Genomic DNA, 8,520 nt, shown 5'->3' on the forward strand with positions numbered 1-8,520 from the left:
CATATATGTGCCATGAAGAATGTGCAAGCACGTTTGCTGCCACACCTGGTGGCGACACAAGTGATATATGGGAGCACCAGAGGTGTGTCCTTTCATAATGGCACATCTCACTTTTCACAAAATCAAGCTGTCCATCCATTCCACATTTCCCCACAGAGTAAACACCCATTACCCAAAAGCAACCCATGTATCCATTAACAAACAAGGCATAGTAGATTATGTTAGAATTTTCTGTACACTGCCTTGCACTTAGTTTTGAATATCCAAACGTGATCCCCCTAAGCACCAAGAGTTTCCAACTTTTTATTTGATGTGTAAATAGATTCCAAAATAATTGTGTCCTTCTGTGGATAAACATCTTGCTGCTGCTGCTTGTTAATTCAACAACAATTGTAATTAGATAACCTGGTGATCCACAATCAATATCAATTCTTCAAAAATGTATTCAAATGACTATGTTAAACAGCTATTTACCTTATCACGCAAAAACAAGCCAGAAATTAAGTCCATCCAAAACAATTATATGATTACTCAGTTAGTGGTAGTTGGTTTATTGACAAAAGAAGGTTAAAGGCGGGATTTGAACCTGTGAATTGAAGGTTGAAGACTCAACAGCAGCAGATGCCAAGCACTCTGGACCATCTAAGTGAGATGCCTATGGCAACCACCTGTTTTCTGCTTCAGACGGGGAGAGCTGTTTCAGGGACACACGTGAAGCTGGGAGGAAAAATTAAGAGTGGAAGATGAGTTATAGAAAGAGACCCCAACAGAGACAGTAATTAGGGGAGGGCGTAATTCCATGTAGCCTAACCATGCGGAATTACCTAAGAATTCCTCAAGATTAAATATGAATTATGGGAGAAGAGGTTGTATTTTGCGTTAAGAAATAGCGCTAAATGTAATAGGACATGAATAGTGAGTGGAGGCAGTCAGTAGAGCAATGTGCTCTTGGGGTAGGATTTCCCCTAAATTACTACCAACATTTAGCGTTATTTTCTTGGTACAAAATACACCCTTGCATCCAAAATGGAGACAAGGATGCATTTTGCGCTAAGAAACAGCACTAGCACAAATCACAGATGTGAGCGGAAGCTTCTGCTCGCTAAATGTGTTCTTGCAGTAGGATTTTTTACCGCAAATTATTTTTAACCACACAACCAGGAGTAATCGCATATTTATTAGTGATTAGTAATGCAGAATTACCAAAATTACTTTGATTACTCCAGCGTAATCGAAATTCTGCCCATGTCTAAATTGTAACTGAGCGGCGGGATGGAGGGAGGGTGTGATTACTAGGCCTGGGTGAAGCTCATGGAGTTACACTCTGCAGAATTCCGCAGAGTTGCTGTAAAACTCTGCGTGTTTCTATGGAGTTCTGTGAGCGGTAGGAGTTTACTGGTGTGTTACTCGAGGGTAGTATAAAATACCTTTATTTTTCCCAGGCTCTGTATAGCTAGCGCTATTATCCTAAAGCATGCATTGCACTTTTATTGGATTCTGTTTTTTTCCCCTTTGAGGGCACTTGGGTGCCTCCAATGTTTGCCTTCTAAAGACTAATTGCTGGGACAGATGAGGAACCTTTACACTGGATCGGGCAGAAAACTGGGATTGGAGCTTGTGGCTGAGCTCTAGCAGCAGCTACCAGCTGTAAACAACCCGTTACCCTTCTGTGATTTCAATTTAAAGCACTGAGCCAAAGATCTTTCTGAGCCCTATTTGGCTGCATCATGTTATAGGAGTACATACGTGGGTGCGTGTGATGGACTGGGCAGTTGGAGGGGAGAGGCAATGAGATGCTATAAGAGGGTCCTGATGTGCAGAGTGAGGGAGAGAGTCAGATAGAGATGAGAGATTTAGATGAGAGTGTAACAAAGTTCCACAAAGTGAGAGAGAGCTAAAGAGGGAGAGGTAAGAGCGAGGAAGGGAGAGGAGTACATGAGTGCACGAGAGATCCACCGAGTGAGTGGAAGAATGGGAGTGAAAGAGAGAGAGAGGAGTGAAAGGTAACAAGAGAGAAGGTAAGGAGAGATGGAGGGTGCAAGAAAGATGGACCAGACAGAGCCACATGAGATAGAGAAATGGAAAAGAAGAGATAATGAAAGAGAGTGTGGTAAACGAGTGTGGTAGAGACAGTGGCAGTAAAGATGTGTGGGGCGCTGAGTGAGTGGTGGAGAGTAGAGCTTAGAAAGATGTGGTGGAGGTGAGTATCCCAAACTCAACAGAGAGATTGTAGTAAAACTGCTGTAACTGTTGCCTCTGCAAGGTGGAGCTGGTTAACTTTACAGCAGGACTGTTTACTCCCATGGCACGGGACTAGCCCTGCACTCCCTTGTGTTCGTCGGCACCCCTCCTGCACCTGCTCTCACCCACTAACACTTCCACATGCCAGCTGGTCCACCTCTTCCTTCTCTAGCCTGAGGTCTGATACGCCATGTCTGGCCCTGAGTTTATGTGCCCCCTTCTCTAAGATCCATGGGTCCTCCTCCCCACTGTGGGGCCTGCTCCTAACCAACGCTACGCCGCATTTCACCCACTCCCCTTGCTCCATCAGTCCAGTATCGGCAGGGTCTCTAAGCCGAAGCCTCACTCACTCGTAACTACTACAATCCTGAAATTCACCAACTCCAGGAAGTATGGTGTTACCAAACACAAGGCATATTTACAAGGAAATGGCGGCGCGCAGAGCTGCGGCAAAAAATTTGCAGCGCTGCGCTCTGCTTTTTCCAAACCGCTGGGATGCACCGTATTTCCAACAATATAGCGCTCCCTGTGTTTTCCCTAGTACTGGTGCTAAAAGTAGCTGCCTTGTGCCAACACAAGCACCCTTCCGCAATAGTGCAAGGATGCCTGCAATGGTGTGTTGCAATTTCTATTGTGCTGTAGAATGCAGCACACATAGAAAAAGCAAAAACGAGGAAAAATAAAAGTATTTCTCCTCGTTGCGCCATTCAGTTTTTGGCACTGCCTCCGATTTACACATCCTTGGGCAGCGTCAGAAAGCAATAGGTGTTAGGGTGGAACGCCCACAGCAACACCTATAACACGGCCCTTTAACACAGAAAACTGTGTGAAAGGGTACCATATTTACAAAGCAGCTTTAAACAAAAAAATGTGGCTTAACGCCACTTTGTAAATATAGAGCAGGTCATTGTGCCACCGGAACGTCATATGTAAATATGCCCTACAATATTTTGCATGGAATGCAATACCGAGGCTGTGGAGACAGTCTGACGGATAAAATAATGTATAACAGTTCTGCCACAAACATTTGATAGCGGGGCTGGGGCAAAGTTAACTATGAATGTGACTGAACCTACCTCAGTCTAACCAACCCATCCAAGAGAAGTCAACTAATCCGCTTGGCATAACACCTGTTTTTGTTAAGGGCCAGGCAGTACAAAATGTAGACCTGTGGATTAGCCAGACAAATAGAATTTCTTATTTAGAGTTGTACAATGCCACTATGCTATCTGTTGTCTGCTGTTGTCACTCACCTCAAGAGAGACTCCACAGTTTAAGTGGATTTACGATTTACCATCAACCCAAAGAGCAGAAGGAATGTCAACAAACCAGTTGAAGAGAATGGCACATGGAACAGACGTCAACGGCTAAAAGGGTTTATTAAAGCACTTAAAGCGACAAATGTTCAGACAACGTTTTTATTGCAGAGACACAAATGAACTACAACCATGCATTCTTGTGATGTCATTTGTGACATGCAATGAGGGCAACATCCTTCACCGGAATGATGACAGGCCTGCTTCCAGCAAATTTAGTAACATTTCTTACACAGTCATAGACGCACAGATAGTTAAGCAGAGACCCATGGTGGGCAAATATAATCTCAACATCCCCTCAGCAGGCCCCTTCCTCTGATTCCCTATCTCACCACAACCCTCCCATCGCCAATAAGCCTAAATATCACTTTTTCAAACATATACGAAATTCCATCCAAAGTGTAAGCTGAAGTACTTTGCGGGGTCTCTGAGGGATTTTGGACACCTCCAACAAGCTATTGCCGACCAACTGGGATTAGTCCCTCTCATACATTTTTAGTATTCCCATGAAAACCACAGAATTCTGGTCTATAAGCTGTATTCTGTTACATGCTGTTTGTTAAGATGCTTAGAACTGAATCCACAAGGAAGGTACCCCATCCCTGGAAAGGATGTGTCAGGGAAGAAAAAGAGCTTACCACTCGGCTACCTCCAAAACCTACCCATCACCTCATGGTGTACCCCAGGGCTCGATCCTCAGCCCCCTTCTTTTCAATCTCTATGTCACTCCCTTGGCTCGTATCGCGAAACGTGCTGGGCTAACCCTGTTCACCTATGCTGATGACTCGCAAATTGTCTTCTCCTTATCTCAATCTGACCAGGCCTCTACTTCCCTCCTTCGGATCGGTCTTGCGGAGATATCCAGTTGGATGAATCTAAATCTATTCAAACTGAATGGAGGGAAGACTCAGGTCCTGGTCCTTGGGCAAAAACAAGACCTTTGGAGTTCTAGGCACTGGCCGTCCGAATTGGGCCCGCTCCCTTTTCCATCTGAGCACGTGCGCAACCTGGGGGTGATCATAGACAATGGCTTAACAATGCAATGTCAGGCCAATAAAGTGGCGTCCACTTGTTTTACCATTCTGCGTTGGCTGAGGAAGATCTTTTGGAAGCTGCCGACTGACACCCAGAGGTCTGTGGTGAGCGCCTTGGTAACCTCTCGGTTGGACTATGGCAACATACTCTACCTGGGGGCGACCAAGGCAGTTACTAGACGCCTCCAACTGGTGCAAAATGCGGCTGCACGTTTGCTCTGCGGCTGTCGCAGATTGGACCATATTTCAGGACGCCTTCGTGACCTCCATTGGCTGAAGGTGGAGAGCCGAGTGAAATTCAAAGCTTTAAGTTACATGCACAAAATCAAGATGGGAAATTCTCCCAGCTACTTGCAATCTCTTGCCATACCTTACTCCCCCTTACGCCCTCTTCGTTCTTCCTCTCAACAGTTATTCACTGTGCCCACGTATAGACTGTCCAGAATGGGTGGTAAGCCTTTATTGTTCCTAGGACCCAGACTTTGGAATTCCCTTCCCTTTGTCATTCGCTCTGAGAACTGTTATGTTCGTTTCCGTAAAGCCATTAAGACCTGGCTCTTCAATCAATAACTTCTTATCATTCTGTGTTTTGCTGCTTTTGACATTTTCAGCGCCGGGAAACCCTTTTGGTAGCTGTCGCGCTTTACAAACTTAATGAATAAATAAAAAATAAAAGGGGCGTGAGGGAGGAGGAAAAGTCATTCAGCACCCCTGGGAAACAGGGTGGAGCGGTCAGGGCCGTTTATAGCACCTCTGATATGACAAACTGTTACATGCATTAGAAAAGCCAAACACAGTGCCAAACCATGAGCATATACACACAGCCAGAGATACCAGCCCCACCCATTACCAACCCTGGTACCAACAAGACACCCAAAGACTGACACGGTGAACCAACATCAAAGACACTTTTCAGCCAGGCTCTAAGCTGAGGCCGCAGACTGTGGAGGACAGCTTCATGTGACACCTCAGCAGTGCCGAGACTCCAAGTAACTGATAAGCTTAATGTTTTTTTTTATTTTGTCATTGCAGTGAAACTCTGGAAATTGTAGGGGTACATTATATTCATGAATAGTCCGTACCCGCATATATTCTTATGTGTGTTAACTTTAGCTAGCAATTGTGTTGTAATAATCGATGATAAATGAAGTGTTAGAATGAGTCGTGCCATTCAAGACAGTAAAATAGCGTTTAGAGGGACTCATGTAATTTTCGATGTTCATTGCAAATGCCTAAAAAAGTAGCTCATGTGTAATGTACTGCATTAGATAAACGTGCACATATTAAAGTTTGCACACTTAGAGATGATTAATTGTGCCTTAAATGTGATGAAATGTAGTGCTTGCAGATGCATCATTTATAAATGTGTGTTCAATTTGATGTCAAAGGCCTGGATGGAGTAATTGTTCTTTCGTGCTATAAAGACTATTTATTTTTCTTATGTTAGCTGATTTGTGTAGGCCTGAAATGCATTTTCCCTGGTGGGGCTCTCCTTTGAAGGCAGTCAGCGAAATTCATGTGCGTGCAAGATTGTTCTGTTCTCATGATTCTGTTGCAGGTGCAAGGACATCTTCTTCTTTAGTTAGAATAACGCCTTTGTTTTAGGAATTAGGTATGGAGGAGACCTGTTACAAAGTATTCAGGAATTCCGATAATTGGGAGCTGATGTTCTTTCTTGCTGAAGAAGCCTGAGACCCACTTTGCCACACACCACTTTGCCCTTGTAACACACGGTTTGCTACCTCTCACATGTTTTTACCTTTGATACTTGCACAAGTGCCACCTTTGCCTACGTAACCCTTGTTCTTGTGCCTGAGTGTCTAGCACATATTGCAGTATTATACCTCAAATTATACTTTGTTTTCTCTTGTAATTGCACACTTGTCACTTTTTCCTCTTGTGCACTTTTTACTACCTCATGTATTTTTGGTTGCTCACAATTTTTACTACCTCATGTATTTTGTTTGCTCACAATTGTCACTATTACCTTTACTACCTCATGTATTTTTGGTTGATCACAATTTTTACTACCTCATGTATTTTGTTTGCTCACAATTGTCACTATTACCTTACGTAACGTAACGTATGCTTTGGTAATCTGTTCTTTTGTAATGTTTCTCATTATGTTTAATTTCTGTTCCTATTGTGAAGCGCTCTGACGCCTTCGGGTAAAGTCAGCGCTATATAAAAATGCATAAATAAAAATAAAATAAAATAAAATAAATAAATAACCCAAGGACACACCAACCGTTGCTAGAGAGTACACGTTTTGGTGGAAAATTACCTACCAGAGGTGCCTGGCCAGAGGAGGTGTTTCAGGCGTGTGTTCTATCAATTGTGCATTTTGTATTAGGGACAGTACCCCGAGGGATGAGTTAGCAGAGAGCAGTTAGAGGGGCAGAAAGAAGGGATCGATTCTTAGAAGGGAGACTTAGAACGAACCCTGTAGCTTTGGCTACTGACCCTTGCAATGTGAGTTTACTTCTTAGGAAGTCTTTACAAGCTGACACTTTTTCTTGATCTTGCCTGGGAAATGCTAAGTAGGGATGCCACGTTAGTGATAGTGTAGGGATAGAAGAATGGATTTCTTTTACAGCCATAATGAAGACTTAGATATTGGAGCAATTATTGCTTGTTTAGTATTTTTTTAAGTTGCTCAGTCTTTTTATGCTGCATCCGATTAGACACAATAGTGGAGTTACCTTATTAGTTTTACTAGGCTGTCATTTCCAAATGGGAGCAGGCAACCAGGTAACTGTTTAGCGTCTTTGGAATTACAATGAAAAATCCTAATCTCCCACAAATGCCTACATCCAACATACGTCTAGCGAGAACTGCGCATACGGGGTTTGCGGGAGAGAGACCACGGCGAGGAGGAGGGCAGCCCGGAGACGCCACAATACAGGTAAGTGCCTTTTTTCTTTTTAAATGTGTGTTTTAATTTCTTTTATTGGGGGGGTGGAGGCGGGGAGCCTTTTTTTGTTGGGGTGTTTGCTGGCTATCTCCGCTCCACAGTCAGAGTTTTGCATAAACGCTGCATTCTTAGTGGAGCACGAAGTAGGCAAAACTCATTATACTCCGCTGGCAGAGCAGAGTTCTCTGCCCACCCTTACTTTTTTAATTTTACCAGCCGAACAAAGCTTTTGAAATGGAAAAGATAAAGATATTAAAGCATCAGTATCTAATTACAAGTTGACTACAGTTGTTCCATTAACCAAGTGAGTTTAGTTCAGCCATTAGAGTTGACCCTTTGTGCCTCACCTGTAGTACTTAACTGATGTCCAATTTAGCCAATAGTAAATTTATCTCTCCCAGCTCCATTAATTGTGCAGATATTGATGTGGAGATGGATCAATCGAAACTCACATGAATTAAGTGATTGCTTCTCAAACTGAATGGGGGGAAGATGGAGGTCCTCGTCCTCGGACACAAACGAGATCTCTGGTCCCCCAGACACTGGCCTGCAGAGTTAGGCCAGCTTCCTTCTCCTGCGGAGCAGGTGCGTAACCTGGGTGTCATCATCGATGATGAAAAAGGGTTCAGGCAGATCAGGTCGTTTACCCCTTTTCTAGGTTTGCCCGGCGTTAGCCGCTTCTCACCCAACTCACGATTACCCAAATAAAGAGGCAGGCGCTGGAGACTGGAAGGCAGGAAACAGGAGTTTATTTCCGACGGAACAGAACACGTCAAATCAGACAACAGGGTATCTTCTCGAGGTGCTCTAACAAGTTTCTCTACGGCTCCGTCTTTTATACACAGGTTTATGATGTACAAACATTCCTTATTGCAATAAAGACACTTTGAAGTACAAAAAGGGCATGTCTCGGACCCCAGCTCCAGGCCCATTCCCATACGGACCGCTCTGATGTTGTCTTCCCCTCCCAAATGTGACATGTGATTGTAATCTGCAGCCGGACATTCCAACAGGG

This window comes from Lissotriton helveticus, chromosome 5_1, assembly GCF_964261635.1.
Source record: "Lissotriton helveticus chromosome 5_1, aLisHel1.1, whole genome shotgun sequence".
In the NCBI taxonomy this organism is placed as follows: Eukaryota; Metazoa; Chordata; class Amphibia; order Caudata; family Salamandridae; genus Lissotriton; species Lissotriton helveticus.